General features: G+C 39.5%; 1 protein-coding gene across 7 annotated transcripts in view; it reads right to left on the bottom strand.

The window, feature by feature from the left end:
• The window catches only part of dlgap1a (discs, large (Drosophila) homolog-associated protein 1a), an 811,451-nt gene that overhangs the window by 357,518 nt on the left and 431,707 nt on the right, over window positions 1-22,226 (bottom strand). The gene's annotated exons all lie outside the window — the stretch shown is intronic.

Here is a 22,226-nt window from a genome sequence, read left to right on the forward strand (position 1 = left end):
CAAGAGGCCAGAATGTGGAATAGAAGAGGAAAGGGTGAAAAAAATATAGTGGAGTTAGTAAATGTTAAAATTGTTCAAGGCATTGGTGAGGCCAAATTTGGAATATTGTGTACAGTTCTGGTCACCGAATTATAGGAAAGATATCAATAAATTAGAGAGAGTGCAGAGACGATTTACTAGGATGTTACTTGGGTTTCAGCACTTAAGTTACAGAGAAAGGTTGAACAAGTTAGGTCTCTATTCATTGGAGCATAGAAGGTTGAGGGGGGATTTGATCGAGGTATTTAAAATTTTGAGAGGGATAGATAGAGTTGACGTGAATAGGCTGTTTCCATTGAGAGTAGGGGAGATTCAAACGACAGGACATGATTTGAGAGTTAGGGGGCAAAAGTTTAAGGGAAACACGAGGGGGTATTTCTTTACTCAGAGAGTGATAGCTGTGTGGAATGAGCTTCCTGTAGAAGTAGTAGAGGCCAGTTCAGTTGTGTCATTTAAGGTAAAATTGGATAGGTATATGGACAGGAAAGGAGTGGAGGGTTATGGGCCGAGTGCGGGTAGGTGGGACTAGGTGAGATTAAGAGTTCGGCATGGACTAGGAGGGCCAGAATGGCCTGTTTCCGTGCTGTGATTGTTATATGGTTAAAGCTACTACCATGCCATTCCAATGACCTGCTTGAATTCTAGTGCTTTTTGTGTGAAGTTTCCTTGGTTTCCCTGTTGTTTTCATCTGCTACTCCAGGTGCCTTTCACTCCCCAAAGGTGCGAGGGTTGGTAGGTTAATTAGCTACTTTAAAATTACCCTTGCATACTGTAGGTGAGTGTCGAACCCTAACAGGTTCACAGGAATGTGGGGAGAATGGGTTAGAGGGAGATTAGTGGAGGAATGGAAATCAGCATAGACTGAGTCAGCCAAGAAGTCTTCCATGTCATAAAGACCTATTTAGTGCCTGAATAAGCAGTCTATAAGCATCCTACTTTAATACTCCATATTCCTTGTAATAAGACCAATGTACCACTGGCTTCTCTAATTACTTCATGTACATACTGTTAAACTTGAGTTTCCTGTACTAAGATGCTAAGATCTTGCTTGCTGTCAAAAGGTGACACCTCTCTGTCCCTTTATTGGGGAAAGGGAGAGAGCCTGTGGGATGTCGATTTGTTGGCGAACAATTAGTTTTTGTTGTACTGAAGATCATGGGTTTTCTTTGGGGCTTTGCAGTTGGTTGTTTGATGGGTGGAGAGTGCTGATGCTTTATTTTGCTGAAGTGAGGGGCATTAGGGTCATTACTTTGTTGCTGCTTATGCATGGGAGGGGGGAGTATTGGGGGCTTTGAGGTTCTGATGTTTTTACTGTCACTCATTCTTCATGACTCTTCAGTTTGTGGATGTCTGTGAAGAACAAAGATTTCAGGATGAATATTGTATACATTTCTGATACTAAATGAAACTATTGAACTATTAATTATTTGTTTTTTTCGTTCCTCCTTGAATTGTAATTGCAAAGACAATTCTTAGTACATTGGTTTACTCAAAGGTCAATCACCCTAGGAAATACTGGGATGTATAGAATAATCAACATTAAGGCAATTGTAGTTGCTTGTCTTCTATTACAAGCTTATAATATTCCCCTTTAATAGAAGAGCGATAGACAGAGGCACATTATCTCACAGCTTAAAGACCAGGTGGAACTACAACTATCCTGTAAGTATCTAGCCATGAATAGTGGTAGGTCATTATTAGAGGTATCACGATTTAACATGTGAACATTGGAGACAAGGTAGATGTGACTGGACCTGCTTTCAGCTGGAAGTACTCTACTCATTTCAGCTTTCTCCTAACATCCCTACCAATTAAAGAAGTACATTTTCAGATGATTTGATTCACTCTATATTATATAATGAGATGGCTGGGTACACTAGATTAGCAAATGCTATGGGAGAAGAACATCCCAGTTTATTACCAGTAAAATCTAGACTCCCGAATTGGAGGTTTCTCCAGTCAAGATACAAATTTGGCATATGCCTGACAAGATAGACAATTAAGAACCCATTTCACACATCCAGTCTGGCTAATATCTTCCCAATCGGTCCACTCTCAGTCAGCAACAAAGCGGTGGAAGCTGTCATTAATAGTGTCATCCAGCAGCACAAACTCGTCAATAATCGACTCACCGATGTTCAGCTTTGGCTTTAGACTTCAGCACGGCTTTGGTCCAAGCCGTTAAACAGCTGAATGTCAGAGGCAAAGTGAGAGTCCTTGCCTTGACTAAATGAAAGGACTAAGGAGAACAGTGAAATTAAAGTCAGTGGCCATCAAGGGGAAAAGAGTTGAATATCTAGATTCATACCACTGCAACAAGGAAACTGGTTGTGGTTGTTGAAGGGCAACCATCCATATGCAAGGACATCACTGCAGGAGTTCCTCAAAGCAGAGTCCTATGCAACTTCATCATTGGCTACTTTCTCAATAACCTTTTCTCTATATTAAAGTCTGAAATGTAATAATGATTGTACAATATTCAACTCCATTCACAACTCCCGAGAAAATGAAGAATTTTACCTCTGCAGGCCATCTGAAGACCCAAACAACACTCAGGCAAGTGCCACAGACGTATTCGGATAATGCAATCTCCTTGACTGTTAGCCTGCCCTAAATATGCATCCTCTCCATCTCCAATGATGTAGAAATAAGTAATCTCAATAAGCAGTTCTTGCCTATGCTGCAATGAATGACATCATCTTCCAAACTTTCCGTGTTCTATTTCCAAGGACATGGTATTCAGGCACATGGGAGTATCACCTCTTGAATGTTCAGCTCCAATTCACACGCCATCCTTTCTATGAAAAGCATCGCCAGTACTTTACTAGGTCCAATTCCTGGGTCTTCATCCTCAAGTATAATGGGAAGACAGCAGCAGTTCAAAGAAATTATTCACCGCCAGTTTCCCAAGGGCATTTAGGGATGGACAATTTATTTTTGCCCTGCTACCAATACCAGATTCCAAAATAATGAGGAAAAATAAATTCAGTACTGACAATGGATTAAAGTTCCTATTGTGAAATCCAAACAATATCAGTTGTAATCTGTTGAACTATCCAGTGTAATATAAATAATTTTTAAAAAGAAATTTGCTAGTTTTGTATTAAGCACACTTATGCAAGATTCTATGCCTTGCTACCTGCTTGTCTGTATGCATTATTGCCAGATAGAAGTAAGGAACATTAGATTAAAAATTCCAAGGACAGAAATATTATAGACTTTCAGATTCTATCTTGCTGGAGCAGTATAAGAGAAATATGAAATCTTTTTTTTATGTTTGAAGATTATTCAATATTCTAGAAAAAAAATTCAGAAGCAAATGTAGAATTTCAAAACAACAATTTTCTTTCATTTGTAAGGTTTATTTAACACATTGGTCTGAGTGACTATAGAAGGTGGAGCTGGCTGGTGGGGAAGGCATGGGAAGATCTGAATAATATCCCGTAATACAAAGAATGTGGAGTTTCACTGAATTTAATGGTATAATTGTATTATATTTCTTCCATTTCCTACCAAGCAGCTCAAACAGAGAGAAGCATGGTATGCAAACACGAGGAAACCTGCAGATGCTGGAAATTCTAGTCACACACACAAAATGCTGGTGGAACACAGCAGGCCAGGCAGCATCCATAGGGAGAAGCACTGTCGACATTTCAGGCCGAGACCCTTCGTCAGTCCTGACAAAGTGTCTCGGCCCAAAACGTTGACAGTGCTTCTCCCTATAGATGCTGCCTGGCCTGCTGTGTTCTACCAGCATGGTATGTTTGGGACGTCATATGGAAGTCAAGACTCAGGACAGCAGCAGTGGATGAAGTGAATAATGAATGCAAAGGTGAATGCCACAGAAGGAAAAGGGCAAGAGATCCCAAAAATAGGGGAGTGGTGTCGATAACTGCGTCCACTTGGTTGCAGGAGAAACGCTGGAAGAAAAATCCATCATTGACAAAGGGGATTTTGAAGGTTTTCTTGAAGGCCCAAATGCAGAACTTAGCTTTTTGAGCTGGCAAGCCCTGCCTTCCATTTATGGGAAACTGAATGGCTATGGTTAAACTTAACTCTAGTTCTGGATTGCACTCTGAATAAGATGGACCATGAACTCACTGACGTAAAACAGAGTCGTTCAATAGCCTGGGGTATGTTCCCAGTTTTCTATTTTTAATTCTTACCCCACCTATCCCACCTGTTAAAACTGAGTAGTAAATGGATTCAAAAATAACTCTCAGCTAGAAATCTAACAGTGGGGAATTTATGAAGTTAATGGAGTTTCAATTACAGTGACATAGAAACAAATCTAAAATTTAACTCCTTGATCATTATCATGGGCAATTAATAAATATTCAGTTAGAGTAAGAATTGGAATCAGGTTTATTATCAATGACTTGTCATGAAATTTATTGTCTTGCGGCAGCAATACAGTACAATACATAAAAATTACTATAGTACAATAAGACTGTAAGATATAGGAGCAGAATTAGGCCATTTGGCCCATCAAGCCTGCTGTACCATTTCCTCAATACTGATCCATTCTTCCTCTCAGTCCCAAACTCCCCCCTATTCCTTCATGCCCTGACCAATCAAGTTGCAATCAATAAGTTACAGAAATAAATATATAGTGCAAAAGGCACTGTTCGTTTATGTGTTCATGTGCTGTGAAAATTGACGGGAAGAAGGTGTTCTCAGTGTGGGTCTTCAGGTTTCTGTATCTCCTCATCAATGGTAGCAACATTTATAGGGCATATCCTGGATGGCAAGGGTCTTAATGATGAATGCTGCTTTCTTAAGGCACCATCTCAGAAGTTATTCTTGACGGTGGAAAAGATTTAACCTGTTATGGCTGAGCCTCTGCAGCCTTTTGCAATCCTGTGCATTGGAGGTTCTATATCAATCTGTGATGCAATCAGTTAGAATGCTCTCTGTCATTCATCTATGGAAATTTTCAAAAGTCTTTGGTGACATGGCAAATCTCCTCATAATGAAATATAGCTGCTGGCATGTCTTCTTTGTGATTGCGTCAGTGTGCTGGGTCCAGGATAGATCTTGAGAAATATTGAAGTTCGGAACTTGGAGTTGCTCACCATTTTGACCATTGACTCCTTCATGAGGGCTGGTGGATGTTCTTTCGACTTCCCATTGCAGAAGTCCTCAATCCTCGATGTTGAGTGTGAAGTTGTTGTTGTGACACACCTCTACCAGATGGCTAGGGTGCCAAAGACTACTGCACAGTACTGTGGTGATTTTATATATTGCACTGTTCTGCTGCAAAAACAAATTTCATGACATAAATGAGCGATGATACACCCGATTCTGATATAGTTCTCCATTGTGCACAGAGAATCCGAAGGCGGCAGAGAGAAGGGAATTATGGTTGGGGAAAGAGGAAGAGAGAGGGGATGGAGCAGGAAGCACCAGAGAGACATTCTGCAATGATTAATAACTTAATTGCTTGGACTCAAATGACCTTGCTTGGTGTCTCAGGGATGGGTGTGTCTGTACCTCCCCAGTACTCCTTCTCTGCTACCTGTTCCACAACCCTTTTGTGGCACTCTGCCCTTGCCCTTCCCAACATCCTTTGCTCTCACCAGATTTACAAACTCATCCTCCACTCCACATTGACAAATGCAGAAGTCTTAGCCACCCTAGCTAAATATATTTGAAACTTGATTAGTAGTGAGGGAATCTGATCAATAAATAGTAGCCTGAATATGATTTGCTGTTGCCTAGGTGCTCCAAAGCCATGTAGAGAGCCAGTGAGATAGTGTACATTGTAGATTGTTGTGATAGTAGTTAAATTGTAATGGGTTTAGGTATGTACTTGACTTAGGAGTTAATTCACGTCATAGCATTATTGAATTTATTTTATTCACTCTTGATAAAGTATACATCACTTGAAATGAATAACTATTAGACAGTAGTTACTGTTATCAGCTCCTATTCCAAGAACATTGGTTTCACTATAATTAATGTTCTGCTTTTAATTTTATTCTCACAGCCATCATATCAGATCGAAATAGAAGGGAAATTTGTCTAAAGAAAATAAATTAATATTGCATTTAATCATGTAGGAGTGTTTCAGACCCCTAATTTACATGATTAAGGGATCTACGTTAGACAAGAACATAGGCATGTAATTAAGTTATAATGAAATCTAACGTAATTCTCAAATATGAGCATTTTTGATAGATTTTTTGAAAGAATTAAAGTCAATGACTAAAATAGATTTTTAGCAAGTAATCTAAATTGACATTTAAACAAATCATGAGTATTATGTTGCATTTTTATCATACTTCTCAACAAATAAGCCAAAAATGGATGAAAACTGCAGTCTTTTAACATTGCCTGGCTTTTTATTCTCGGGAAGTCAGTGGTGTGTACAAAAGCATTATTTAGCCTTGAGGCTATATTTGAAGTTGAAGGAAAATGAGCACATGTGCAAGAAAAGAAGAGCTGATTTTTGACATTCTTCCAAAATCACTCTACCAAAGCAGAAAATAATGATGAGATTTTCCTTGCAGAAGCATTTTCTGAATGCTGCATCTTTAAGCGTGAGATCCAATTATGTTTATCTTGGAGTTGATTCATTAGGTATTAACAGTTTTGAGGTAGTAAAAGTTCAATATTTTCTCTTTGCAAGCAAGTGGCTCATCATCCACACTGTCTGTGTAACTTCTAATGATGTAAAGATAGTTACTTTCAGTGCTGGCTATCGATCACTTAGGATCAACTGTTCCAGAAGAGACAAAGTATCCTCCAACAGTCAAGTGTTATGCTGTGCTCTGAGCATTAAAAAGGTAAACAACAAACATTAGTACTGCCCAAGCTAAGGAAAATACTGCAGTCTTAAAAAATAGCTTTTGACAACTTGTTTACGGTTTGGCATCAAAGCTATTCTCATCTACCCTATATCCCTGTGAAGGCTGTTAGAACCTTACCAGCAAGAAACAGCATGATTGCCAGTGTCATTTCTATTATATAATTGTATTTAATACAGAAATAATAAAGATAGACTATTTTATCTTCTATTATTGATCTCAAAAATATCCCACTCTCAGCATAAGACCATAAGAAAGAGGAGCCATTTAGCCTATCAAGTCTGCTCCACCATTCTACCATGGCTGATTTATTATCCCTCTCAAAACCATTCTCCTGCCTTCTCCCCTTAACCTTTGACCCCTGACTAATCAAGAAAATATCAACATCCACTTTAAATATACTCAATGACTTGGCCTCCATAGCTATTTGTGCAGTGAATTCTTCTAAGCCCCAGTGAGTACAGGCCCAGAGATATTAAACGCTTATGTGTTAATCCTTTCATTCCCAGAATCATTCTTGTGAGCCTGCTTTGGACCCTCTCCAATGCCACTTAGATAAGGGACGCAAAATTGCTCACAGAATTCCAAGTGCAGACTGACCAATGCCTGATAATATTTCAGCATTATATCCTCGCTCTTACAGTATATTCCAGTCCTCTCAAACTGAATGTTAATATTGCATTTGCCTTCTGACTCAACCTGCAAGTTAACCTTTAGGTAAACCTTCACAAGGCCACCCAAGTCCTTGTGCAGCTCTGATTTTTTAAAAACTTTCTCCCTGTTTAGGAAATAGTCTAAGCATTTATTCCTTCTACCAAAGTGCATGACTACTTCCTTGCACCACATTCCATCTGCCACTTCTTTACACTCAATCTCTCTAAGTCCTTCTGCAGACTCTCTGCATGCTCAACACTACCTGCCCCACCACCCATCTATGTATTGTTCACAAAATTGGTCAAAAGCCATCAATTTTGTCATCAAAATCATTGACATATAATGTGAAAAAAACTGGACCAGTACTGAACCCTTAGAATACCACTAGTCATTGGCATCCAACCATAAAAGGCCCATTATTCCTACACTTTGCCTCCTCACAGTTAGCCAATCTTGTCTCCATGCTAGAATCTATTGTGCACTCCAAATCTCAGAAAAGATGTGTAGCTGTTGGAAAGAATGGAGAGGAGGTTCTTGGGCAGAGGTATAATTGTTGCTCTTTTGAAGCAGGTGGGAACTTCTGCCCATAGCAGTGAGAGGTTGAAAATGTCTTTGAATACACTTGCCAGTTAGTTGTCATAAGTCTTCAGAACCTTCACGAGGAAATCTGCAGATGCTGGAAATTCAAACAACACACACCAAATGCTGGTGGAACATTGTAAGCCAGGCAGCATCTATAAGGAGAAGAACTGTCGACGTTTCGGGCCGAGACTCTTCGTCAAGCGAAGGGTCTTGGCTCGAAATGTCGACAGTGCTTCTCCTTATAGATGCTTCCCAAGCACCTTCCCGTTACCAACAGCAACAAATCTAATTTATGCCCACAGACACTCTGGAATTACTAACATTGTGATAGTCTCTTCCACAGTGAAAACTGATGAAAAGCACTTATTAAGTTCATCCACCATTCCTTTGTCCCCCATTACTGTCTCTTCAGCATTATTTTCCAGTTTCTCTTCTCATTTTCTCTTTGTAAATCTGAAAAACTTTTGGTATCCTCTTTTATATTATTGATTAGCCTTCATTCATATTTCATGTTTTTTCTCATTCTGGCATTTTAATTGCCTTTTGCTAGTTTTGAAAAGCTTCCCAATCCTCTAACTTCCCACTAATTTTTGCTATATTATACTGCATGCCCTTTTTATTTGCTTTTATGTTGTCTTTGATTTTCTTGTCACCCACGGTTGCCTCAACCTTCCTTTAGAGTACACTCCTTTATCTTTGGGATCTATCTAGCTTACACCTTCCAAGTTGCCCCCAGAAGTTCCAGCCATTGCTGTTCTGTCTTCATCCCTGCTAGTGTCATCTTCCATGCAACATTCACCAGCTCCCCTCTCATGCCTCTGTAATTCCCTATACTGCACTGTAACACTGATTTTAGCTTCTCCTTCTCAAACTGCCAGGTGAATTTTATCATGATCACTGTCTCCTAATTGTTCCTTTATCTTATGCTCCCTAATCAAATCTGCTTCACAACACAACAGCCACAGCCCTGCAGACCTTCGCGCCAGACTGTCTTATGAGAGACGACCGACCACACCATCAGGTTTATCTATGCATGCTCACGCTGTTTCAATGCCTGATGCAAGAACCTACACACTGGATAGAAGCTTCCTTCGCTGTGCTATCAGAATTTGGAACAGCCTTCCAGATGCTGTGGTTGGAAACATCTACGATGATGGGGTCCAAGCCTTCAAGAGTTGAGTGCACAAACACCTATCATCTCTGGGTGGGAAGTCACATGCTTCTTCATAAGCTATCATGAAGGGGACCAGGATGGCAATGCTTGGTTGTTGGTAGACAAGGTTAATACCTGACTTTCAAGAGCACTTGTGAGTTATGTTCTGGCTGGACTTAGTCCTTAAACTGTTGGAGAACAGTGTAGAAAGATCAGGTGCTGTTTTCTCCTGGTAGGGATTAGCTTTTAGTTCCAAGTGTTCCTGCCATGTTTTGTCACCCTGCAACCTTATCCTTCAATCTCTTTGAATTATGGAGGACAGCATGTGTATAAATGTGTCTCTCCAGCAGATTTCATCATGACCATCATGACTCCAGTATTTCTAATATTTTTTAATGTTACTTAATTGTACATATGATTTTTTTGTGTTCTATCACTGAGCAGCAGTGAACCATCTGATTTGCCTGGAGTTCTCCTTGGGAACTCGTTGACTTGATCAGCATTTCCGATCTGGCTGTTGTTCACGATTGGACTTAATTAAAAAAAAAGTAGGCTCAAAGTTGAGCTGCCCATAAGCACTCTACAAAATCCCTCTCTTGATATCCAGCACCAACCTGATTTTCCCAGTCTCCCTATGACATAGAAACATACGTTTGTAGAAAACAACACAGGCCCTTCGGCTCATAAAGCTGTGCCGAACATGTCCCGACCTTAGGACTACCTAGGCTTTGCCCATAGCCCTCTATTTTTCTAAGTTCTATGTAGTCATCCAGGAGTCTCTTAGAAGACCCTATCGTTTCTGCCTCCACCACCACCACCGGCAGCCCATTCCACACACTCACCACTCTCTGTGTACAATAACTTACCCCTTACATCACCTCTGTACCTACTTCCAAGCATCTTAAAACTATGCTCTCTCGTGCTAGCCAATTCAGACCAGGGGAAAAGCCTCTGGCTTTCCACACAATCAATGCCTCTGATTATTGATTGAATGACTATTGTAACATTCCCCGAGTTACATGCATTTTCTATCTCTTGTTGTAATTTATATCCCATATTCTGACTACTGTTCAAAGACCTGTCTATAACCCACCAGGGTCTTTTTATATTTGCAGTTTCTAACTCTACCCATAAGGATTTAATATTTTCTGATTATATGTCACCTCTACCTAAGCATTTGATTTATTTTTTTAAACCAACAAAGCTACCCACCCCCACTGCCTTCTTGCCTGCCCTTTCAATGCAATCTGTCTTTGAATGTTAAGCTCCCTACTATGATCTTCTTTCAACCACGACTCAGTGATACCCAAAACATCATACTTGTCAATCTCGAACTAGGCTACATTATTCCGTACACTGTACCGCATGCATTCAAATATAGCACTGCAACTATTCCTGCATTTGTCACCCTTTTTGATTTTGCCCCCATTTTACACTTCAACTCATCCCACTGACTGCAATATTGCCTGTCCTTCCTCACAGTCTCACTACACATTGCATCTACCTGTAAACCAACTGCCCCCATCACTCTGGTTTCCACCCCCCTGCCAAATTAGTTTAAAGCCTCCCAGCAACTCTAGCAAAAATGCCCGAAAAGATATTGGGTTTATGTGTAGCCTATCTTTTCTTTACAGGTCATGCCTTCTCCAGAAATCAGAAACCCTGCCACATGTAGCACCTCCTCAGCCATTCACTGATCTGCACTATCATCCCATTCCTAACCTGACTAGAAGTAATCCAGACATGACTACTTTGGAGGTCCTGCCCATCAGCCTCTTCCCAGCTCTAATACTCACTATGCAGAACCTCTTCCCCTTTCTACCTATGATATTGGTGCCAATGTGCACCGTGGCATCTGGCTGCTCATCCTTCCTCTTGAGAAACTTCTGCAGCCTTTCTGAGACATTCTGGACCCTAGCACCTGGGAGGCAATGTACCTATCACTATTGCTCTGATTGACTTTACCCTTCCCTGCTGAGCCTCAGAGCCGGCCACAGTGCCACTGGCCTACCTGCTGCTGCTGTGTCCTAAGTCACCCCCGCCAGCAGGATCCATACACGTTGCAGAGGGGAATGGCCACAGTGGTATCCTGCACTGACTGCTTACTTGCTTTACTTCTCCTGCTGGTCACCCATCGACTGTTAACAGTGAACCTTTAGCATGTCACAATTTCTAAAACCTCCATCAACCCAAAATAGCTTCTATTTGCGCTCTTTCAATTCTGGCTATTTGAACATTCTCCAGTTTAATTGGTACATTATTGCTAGCCTGTCTTCAGAAATAAAGACCATAGGTTATGGAATGCCTAAAACTCCTTCCTCTATACCTATTGTTATTGGTCTTTAAGTAGCATTATGTTAATTGTTGTTAGATAACTCTTCTATTTGCATTTTGCATTTTTGTTGAAGATGTTATATATAAACAGAAGTTGCCTTTTTTAAAAACTACCTATTCTTTGTATGTTAATTGGGACAGTGGGATCAAATTTAATTTGGATAGCACTTGGCTTTACAGAAAAACCCAAGAATATCCCATAACACGAGAAAATCTGCAGATGCTGGAAATTGAAGCAACACACACAGAATGCTGGTGAAACGCAGTAGGTCAGGCAGCATCTATAGGAAGAAGTACAGTCGATGTTTCAGGCAGAGACCCTTCATCAGGAATAACTGAAAGAAGAGATAGTAAGAGATTTGAAAGTAGGAGGGGGAGGGGGAGGGGGAGATCCGAAATGATAGGAGAAGACAGGAGTAGGAGGGATGAAACTAAGAGCTGGAAAGTTGATTGGCAAAAGGGATACAGAGCTGGAGAAGGGAAAGGATCATGGGACGGAAGGCCAAGGGAGAAAGAAAGGGGGAAGGGAACACCAGAAGAAGATGGAAAGCAAGCAAGGATTGATTGTGAGAGGGACAGAGAGAGAAAAAAGTGAGGAAAAAAGTGGGGAACTATAAATAAATCAGGGATGGGGTAAGAAGGGGAGGAGGGCATTAACAGAAGTTAGAGAAATCAATGTTCATGCCATCAGGTAGGAGGCTACCTAGACGGAATTTTAAGGTGTTCCTCCAACCTGAGTGTGGCTTCATCTTGACAGTAGAGGAGGCCATGGATAGACATATCAGAATGGGAATGGGATGTGGAATTAAAATGTGTTGCCACTGGGAGATCCTGCTTTCTCTGGCAGACAGAGCATTTTGTGTGTGTTGCTTGAATATCCCATAATTTGACCTTAAGATTCATTTACACATTGGCCTGTGGCCTGTTAAGGTAAATAACAATTTAATCAGATGTAGAGATAATAATATACAATTAACTCATTGAACTCAGCTGTTGGCAACTCAATTTTATACTACATTCTTATTTATACAATTTATCCATCTTTTTGTATTTTGTCCACCTAGCCTGCGCCAAAAATGTTGTAGACCATAAGACCATAACTAGTTGGATATATCCATAAAGAAGTGAATATTATGTTCTTTGACCTGAAATATTAGTTCTGTTCCTCTTTCCACAGATTTGGACTAGCCTGGTGAGTATTTACATTTTCTGTTTTTATTTCAATATCATCATTGACTAATGCGAATAAACTTTACTGGGTTGAACTAAAGCTAACTAAAGCTAACCAGTACCTGATAAAGGAATGATGTGCTGTGGTTTGAAACACTGCAATAAAGTGCAAAGGGTTGTAGACAGAGCTCAGCACCTCACTACAAACAGCCTCCTCTCCATGGATTCTCACTACAGTTCCTGATACTTCAAAGGCACCTTACATCCCAAACCTTCTCTCTTCTTCCTCTGGAGAGGCAGAAAATACAAAAGTTTGAAAGGATGTTCTACCACGTTCAAAGACAGCTTCTGTCCTGCTGTTGCAACACTATTTATAAGTCCCCTTGTATGGCAAGATGAACTTTTGACCTCAATCTACCTCCTCATGGCCTTGCACCTTCTTGACTGTTTGCACTGCACTTTCTCTGTAATTGTAAGATTATATTCTGCATTCTGCTATTACTTTCCTTGTATTAGCTGGATGTACTGATGTAATGAAATGATCTGTATGGATGGCATGCAAAAAGTTTTTCACTGTACCTCAGTACGTGACAATAATAAACAACTTTACCAATCTAGTAGTTCAACAGGCAAATTGGCTTGGAATACATTAAAGAATGGTACAATGTGAAATAGGCTGTGCTGCTATGTTGTCCAAATCTGTACCTAGAAGACATTAGTTGGAAACAGAGTTGGAGTATATTGACAGGATGTACTTGGAGCAGATAGTCAAGAATGTCAAGAATCAAGCCCAACAAACTGAGCATTACTAGAAATTGTCACGGGCAATGTCAGAGAATGCATTGTATACCACATCCTAATCACTGCTTAGTCAGTAACTACCAACAATCTAGATCAATTAGTACTTGTATCTAAAATTAATCTGCATCATTAGCCTCTCACATACTCAGCACTACTACAAGCCTCACATGTATATTTCACTCATTGGCAGTCTTTCAGTTATGATAAGCCATACATTGCAAAGATTTTGCATGTCACCTACTGATGTTTTTCTCATTCAAGGTGGTAAGCCAGAGGGTATAGACGCAACTGCAAAATGGCTATGGATGATGTATATCTAGCCAACAGCAAGGCTGAAACTTTTGAGGATAAAGATTTTCCTTTCATCCCAGCTAACTTGTGGAAGATGCAATCATTGTCTACGTTTAGAACCCTCTGATGTAGCTTCACACTTATTACATTACAATGTCCCCCGTCCCATTTTTAACTCAATCACCCAGGAATTGCCAGTGAAGAAAAAGAATGCAGACAATAGCATGCAATATAAATAAAAAGGGAAAATGCTGAAAATATTCAGTTGATCAGACAGGAACCATTGGTAAAAAAGGAATGACGTTTCAGCTCAATAATCTTCCATCAGAACTGGTTTTCAGATGCTGCATGACTTGCTGAGTATTTTTGTCAGTTCTAGTTTTTTTTCAGATTTTTGAAATTTGGAGGACTTTACATTTTAAATAATAAGCCAAGTTGAATTTCAATACTACCAGTTATCATTTCAAATACAATGATAATTGAAATTAAAGTAGAAAATGGTGATATATTGCATAAACTAATTAAACTTCAAGAAGATAAAGCCTAGAATCTGGATAAATTACAACCATGCACCTTAATAACAAAGGGGATTGCTAAACCATTATTACTACATATATTAAAAATCTCTTTTGAAAGAAGTGTAGTGCTGGAGGCAGCACGGATAGCTAAGATAATATCTATATTTAGCAGAGTAGGTGGCCAATGGTAATGCAGTAGAATTAATTTATCAAGTATTTCCAAAAACTTTAGATGAAGTACCCCATGAAAGATTCATGAATAATATTACAGAATAAGGAGTTAAGCAACAAGCAGCAGATTGAATTATTAGATGGCTTCAGGACAGAAAATAGAGTGGGAGTGAAGGGTAGGTGTTGTCAGTGGAAGAAGGCAGATAGTGGTAATGACCTGCTACAAAATTCAGTTCTGGACAGCTGCTGTACACAATTTATATTGTCTTAGAGTCATGCAACATGAAAACAGCCACTATGATTAATTTGGATCTACTGGCACTTATTCAGATTAATCCCACCTTTCAGAACATGGCCTGTACATACAAACGTATGATTGGTTATTCAAGTGCTGGTTTAAATATGCTGTCTGCAACACTACTTCCACCAACCTCTCTGGCAGTGTATTCCATCTATTCACCACTCTCTGGCTGAGAAAGATCACTCTTACATCCCCTCCAGATCTTTTACCCCTTACTCTTGATTTATGTCTTTCAGTTTGATCTACCATGATGTGAGGAAAAGTTTCTTGAAGTCTAACCTATCTCTATCCCTCTTAATTTCACATATTCAGTCAAGTCTCATCTTAATTTCCTCTGCTCCAGGGAAAATAGATGTAGCTTCTCCAGCTTCTCCTTATAATTGAAATGCAGCATCCCAGGTAACATCCTAGTGAAGCTCACCTTCAACATCTTCTTTCTTGGCACAGAGAGCTGTGGGGACAGTGTCTGTAGGTATATTTTAAGTGAGACATTTAGGTAATCAAAGGCTATAGGATAAAGCCTGGAAAGTGAACTTGAGGAATGTCCAAACAACACACACAAAATGCTGGTGGAACACCGCAGGCCAGGCAGCATCTATAAGGAGAAGCACTGTCAACGTTTTGAGCCGAGACCCTTCGTCAGGACCCTTGAGGAACGTTCAATCTTTTGGATGGCAGAGTTGACTGAAAGATCTATTCCAGTTTTCTTAATGATCTGATCATAAAAAAAATCTCAAATGTTTCAAAATATATTTTCTGCTTTGTTCTTTTCTCTTGTTTCAGTTTTTGATGTGGCACTGTTTCATGGTTGACCATCTCACCAGGTTTATGCAATCTGAAGGCCCTCTTGTGAAAGGTTGATAAGTTCTCAAAAAAATATATACACAACTACTTTTTCAGCAGGCTTCAATGGTAACCAAGTAGAATTGGAATTGCTGGATGATTTTCCCCCGGAAATACAGAGGCAAGCCTAATTATGTAACTGTCTGCTTCCCTGGTTTAAAATGGTTATCTCTGCATGGGACATGAATCACAATTGGACCTGCAAATTTGTATAGCTTTGTATTTCACCAAGTAGTGACTTTAAGTGTTAAATAGTGGAATAATTTGCTTTATGATTGGTTCTTTTGAATGTTTACTTAAAAGGCTGTTTAAAGGTATGAATGCTGTGGCATTAATAAAAAGTGGTATACTTCTAAAGCTATTTGTGGGAAATTTAAAGAAAAAGCTCAAGGACTGATAATACCATGTAACATTTCATAGACAGTTTCTGGCGGTTAACAATCACATCAACTGGATGCATACTTTATAACATCAGGCTTCATTCAAGTCATAAATGTTGTTGGTCAGATTCACAAAGTATGACATTTCTAAAATCAATATTTCTATGACCTTTTGATCTGTTCATTTCTAGTGAGAAATTGGTCCAGACTTCACTGGACCGATCTGATTTAAATCAGATCAGAAGACTTCTGCATTTTATTGATATATTGATCAATACATATTCATAAAACAGCACACAGGCTTTGACCTACAAGAATGTCATTAAGTCACAAAGATGAAATTGACATTTTTCACCTCCATGTGTTTGAAATTAAAGTTGATATGTCAGGAGCACACTATAATTCATTCCTAGAAATAAAGTTTCTTAAGCCTGAATCATTCAATAAATAGTATCTACATACAGGAAACAAGAAAATCTCCAGAAAGAAAAATATATTTCTGCTGAGAGTTCTTTTAAAAACATTACTAATAACAACTACTTTACATTTCAAGCCATTTCTGGTTCCTTACCTAATTATTTACTAAAACTCAAAATATTTCCTGTTCATTTTAAAGATTACATTGTTATATGCAGAGTTCATCTATTAGCATCAATTGATATAGTTAAAACATGTTACGAAATTATAAATAACATTCATATCATGCCAGAACTGGGGATATTTTGCAGATTTTTAAATGAGGATGTTTTAATGATATTGATTTTCATGATACTAAAGTAAACGAAATTGCATCATATCAAACATATAACCATATAACAATGACAGCATGGAAACAGGACATCTTGGCCCTTCTAGTCCGTGCTGAACACTGACTCTCATCTAGTCCCACTGGCCCACACTCAGCCTATAACCATCCATTCCTTCCCTGTCCATATACCTATCCAATTTTACTTTAAATGACAATACCAAACCTGCCTCTACCACTTCTACTGGAAGCTCGTTCCACACAGCTACCACTCACTGAATAAAGAAATTCCCCCTCGTGTTACCCTTAAGCTTTTGCCCCCTAACTCTCAACTCATGTCCTCTTGTTTGAATCTCCCCTACTCTCAATGGAAAAAGCCTATCCATGTCAACTCTATCTATCCCCCTCATTATTTTAAATACCTCTATCAAGTTTCCCCTCAACCTTCTACGCTCCAAAGAATAAAGACCTAACTTGTTCAACCTTTCTCTGTACTTAGGTGCTGAAACTCAGGTAATATTCTAGTAAATGTAACATGGATACTTTTCTCATCCCAATTGTTAATACCATTCCCAGGAAAAATACTGACTGTTCTAATGAAAAGATTAGATTAAATATATTAATCTAATATCACATACATCAGAGTGCATTGCATTGGTTTCATGAGGTTCACCAATAAACACCATACAGGATAACAATAAATAATATCTAATTATTTCTCAGTTTAATACAGAAAAATATTTCCCCCCAAAATTCATAATATAGTTTGAGGTTTCCCTAATATTCCTTAGAATATAAAACAGCTCAAGTAATTAAAAACACAAGTGATTCTGCAGAATTGGAAATCCCAAGCAACTCACACAAAATGTTGGAGGAAACCTGGAGATCAGGCAACATCTATGGAAATAGATAAGCAGTTGACATTTCAGGCCAAAACCCTTCATCAGGACTGGAAAGGAAGGGGGAAGATGCGAGAATAAAAAGGTAGGGGGAGGGGAAAATGAACAGGCTAGAAGGTGAAGCCAGGTGGGTGGGGGAGGGGAAATGAACTAAGAAACTAGAGGTGATAGGTGGAAAAGGCAAAGGGCTGGAGAAGAAGGATCTGATAAGAGAGGATGGTGGAACATGTAAAAAAAAGGAAGGAGGAGGGGCCCCAGAGGGAGGTGATAGACAAGTGAAGAGAAGAGGTAAGAGGCCTGAGTGGGGAATAGAAAAAAGGAAAGAAGGAGAGAAAAAATAACTGGAAGAAGAAATCGATGTTCATGCCATTGGGTTGGAGGCTACCTAGATGGAATATGAGGTGTTGCTCCTCCACTCTGAGAGTACCACAACATGGCAGAAGAGGAGGCCGTGGACTGATATGTTAGAACAGGAATGGGGATGTGTTAAAATGATTGGCCAACTGGAAATTCCACTTTTAGCAGATGGAATGGAGTTGCTTGACAAAATGGTTCCCCCAATTTACATTGGGTTTCACCAATGGAGAGGAGCACCAGTTACAATTGATGACCCCAACAGATTCATAGGTGAAGTGTTATCTCAACTGGGAGGACTGTTTGGGGCCCTGAATGAAGGTAAGAGAGGAGGTGAATGTGCAGTTTTAGCATTTCTGATGCTTGCAGGGATAGGTGCCAGGAATGAGGTTAATGGGACTGGATGAATGGACAAGAGGATCATGGAGAGAACGATCCCTGTGGAAAGCAGAGAGTAGGGAGAGGGAGGTAAAGATGTGTTTGATCGCAGATTCCCATTGAAGATGGTGGAAGGTGGGGAGAATATTGTTTTGAATGCAGAGGCTCATGAGGTGGTCGTTAAGGACAAGAGAAACTCTATTCCTGTTAAGGTGGTGGGAAGATGGAACGTTGGGGAAATGGAGAGACGTGGGTGAAGGCAGCATCAATGGCACAGGAAGGGAAACCACATTATTTGAAGGAGGAGGACATCTCTGATGTGCTGGAAAGGAAGCCTCATCCTGGGAATAGACATGGCAGAGATGAAGGAACTTCAAAAAGGAATAGCATATTTACAGGAGACGGGGTGGGAAGAGGTGTAGTCAAGACAGCCATGGGAATCGGTAGGTTTATAAAAGACGTCAGTAGACAGTTTGTCTCCAGAGATGGAGACAGAGAGATCAAGAAAGGGAACAGAGATGTCAGAAATGGGTCAAGTGAATTTAAGGGGAGGGTGGAAGTTTTAGGCAAAATTGAATAAATTGCTGAGCTCAGCGTGGATGTCTGAGGCAGCCCAAATGCAGTCATTAGTTTCGCACAGAAAGAGTTGTGGAGCATTACCAGGGAAGGCTTGGAACATGGACTGTTCTACATAGCCAACAAAAAGCTTGGGCCCATGCAGTTGCCCTTCAGTTTGGAGAAAGTGGGACAAACTAAAGGAGAAATTGTTGAGGGCGAGGACCAGTTCTGCCAGGAGGAGGAGGATAACTGGTCTTTCCTTTGTCAAGAAAGAAGTGAAGAAATTTAAGGCCTTCTTGGTGGAGGATAGAAGTGTACAGGTGAAAATGAGGCAATCAGGGCTAGGGAATAGAATATTGTTGTGGAGACTGAGAGCATGTGAAGTGTCATGATTATAGGTGGGAAGGGACTGAAGCAAGTTGAACAGAATGGAGTCGAGGTCTGCAGACACTAGTTCAGTGGGGAAGGAAGGAGCAGCTAGAGGCCATGGGCATGCCCGAACTGTCAGGTTTATAGATCTTGGTTAGGAGGAAGAAATGAGCAGTGTGGGAAAGAGAACCATGCATTTGGTGGCAGTGGATGGGAGATCTTCAGAAGTTAAATAAAATCTTTTAAAATTCAGAAATTGTGAGAGGCTCTCCATTGGTTGGGGTTGTCCATGGATATTACGTCCTACCTGTCTATAATATCAATACACAACCCAGACCGTATGATATCGAGAGCAAGCTGTTGCCCATGTAGCAGGCTGCCCCATCCATGCAGCTGATGAATCCAAAGAAATGGCAAAGACTGATACATGTTGATACTAGCGGCATTTGAAGGAGTTGCCAGTCAATGTTGAACTCAACATGAGACTGCCTTAGGTACCTCCAGCTCCAGAATTCCTTAGGTTTACTCCTGAAGCCTTCTCCATGAGAAGGTATAGCTGCAAGGCAGTAGAGGTTTGAAATCAGAGTTTTCCTTCTCCTAGATGAGTTGTGACCATGGCTGACAAGCTCCATATGGCCAAAGTGACTGGTTTTGAGGCAGCAATAACCCGCTTTTGCTTCTTCTCCTGTCAGTAGAAACTGTTCCACTGGGCTTGCTGGCTAAGCCACATGCGAATGTCAAGAGCTAGATTTGGTTGTTAGAGGCTAGTTGAGACACACGCCATTGGGATCATTTAATATGTAGTAGGAGCTTATCTCCACTACCTCCCCCTCGGCTATGACAACTTTAAGGAGCCCAGAAAGTTTACTGATGTAACAATTAGGAGCTAAGTTTAAGAATATACAGTTTCCACATCTGGATTTTGCCTGTAGATATATATTGGAGTGTGCAACCACTAATTTATGCACATCATTATACACAGTTATATTTTATGAATACATTTTTTTTGCACTTGGCTGAGAGCCAACTGTGCACTAACAAAAAAGAAACTAAAATAATCAAAGTGAAATTTTATATTGCTGACAAATAAAAGATTTTCTTATTAAAGTTTTGTTCAACTGGAAACTTACAAGTCTGTACTCTGGGCTGATATTTTATGCTTTATAATGAAAAAAACTCCCTAAAGACATTCCCTGAATGCACAATCATGACTTATTTAGGGAAAGGTAACCACAGAAATATATGTGTGCTCAAACTGTTATAAGTTATCTAATTTATTGTAACATTTATGTGATTATCTAGGACCCTTGAGAATCTGGATTCTTTTTTAATACATTGCTCAGAATTTGTTGTTATCATTATTACAGTGATTATAGCATCTTTCAACTTGTGTATTACGAAAACTACCATGCATCAGCATGCTGCAAAGAAGGTCAGTGGAAGGCTATCTGCAGGAGGGAAGATAGAATTGCAAAACAGGTTCAAATCTGGTTTTTGTATATTGTATATTGTATTCTGTATATTGTAATTTGTATAAAATATATTTGATGTAAAAATAGTGAGAGAACATCTAATTCCAAACACAAACTCTTCCTGCATCACTAATACCTCCAAGCACAAACAATTTGCGATGCCAAAGTGAGATTAAAGATGTGTGAAAACACTGAGAATATTACATCTAACTCTTCAATATTAGATGTGTTTAGGTGTTTATAGTTTCTGGCCACATGACAGATTAACCACTGTTGCAAACAGATTTACAAAATGACAAGGGATGAAAATAATGGGTTTTTGTAAAACACCACTGTATAAAACAAAAAATCTGACTTCAACTGCAACACTTTCCCTCACTGTCTTTTCTGTAAAATCGTAGGCTAGAAATATAATTACTTCTGATGAACACTTTGCTTTCAACAATTAGAAACTATTTCATAATTGAAAATGGTCAGGATGAGGAGTTGTCATAATTTGTGCTGTACGGATGAGGCATCAGGTGTAGTACTATCAAAATTTATCTTTGGAGTCAAACTCATCTAAAATCAGCAATGCTCCATTCACATCGGGAGAATTTAATTTTCAGACATATTCAGGTTCACGTTGAATTTATTGTCATTTTTCTGTACATATGTATACCACCAAATGAAACAATATTCCTTCAGACCAGAGTGCACAACAAAGTACATATAACATACACATAATACAAATTAATATTAATGCAAGTAAATTAACAAATAATAGGGTGCATGTATGACACAAGTTTAAAAAATTAACAGTATAACACTACTGCTAGTTCATATGTGATGAAACAGGGAGGGCAGTAGGCTTATGGCCTGGGGGAAGAAGCAGTTTCCCATCTTAACAGTTCTTGCCCTAATGCTACGCTATCTCTTGCCTCATGGTGGGAGGGCGTCAAAGAGATTGCTGGATGGATGGGAGGGATCATTAACAAAGCCGAGGTTCCTGCGTACCCAGCACTCTTGATAAATATCTCTGATGATCCTCTCTGCAGTCCTTGCAATCCTTTGTACCAGACGGTAATGCAATTGGTTAGGACAATGTTGCTCTGTAGATCAGAATGAATTACGTTTTCCAACAAGATTATTTTATTCCAGGAAATAAAACTGGAATATTACATTGAGATATTGTTGCCTAAAAGCTGGAATTCTATTGAATTTTTTTCTTGTCTAACTATCAAGAAAGGTAACCTGCAAAAGTTCATGAAATTGAGGAAAATATATTTAAATAATAACTTGGGAGTTTTCATCTTTGGTAAATCTCTAGCAAAAAAGGACAATCTGCATGTTCCCAAGCCAGAAATCATGAATATATTTGGAGAATGATTCCCTAAACAATCAATAATCAATAACTAATCAGTAA

Source organism: Hemitrygon akajei, chromosome 1, assembly GCF_048418815.1.
Source record: "Hemitrygon akajei chromosome 1, sHemAka1.3, whole genome shotgun sequence".
NCBI classification, from domain to species: domain Eukaryota; kingdom Metazoa; phylum Chordata; class Chondrichthyes; order Myliobatiformes; family Dasyatidae; genus Hemitrygon; species Hemitrygon akajei.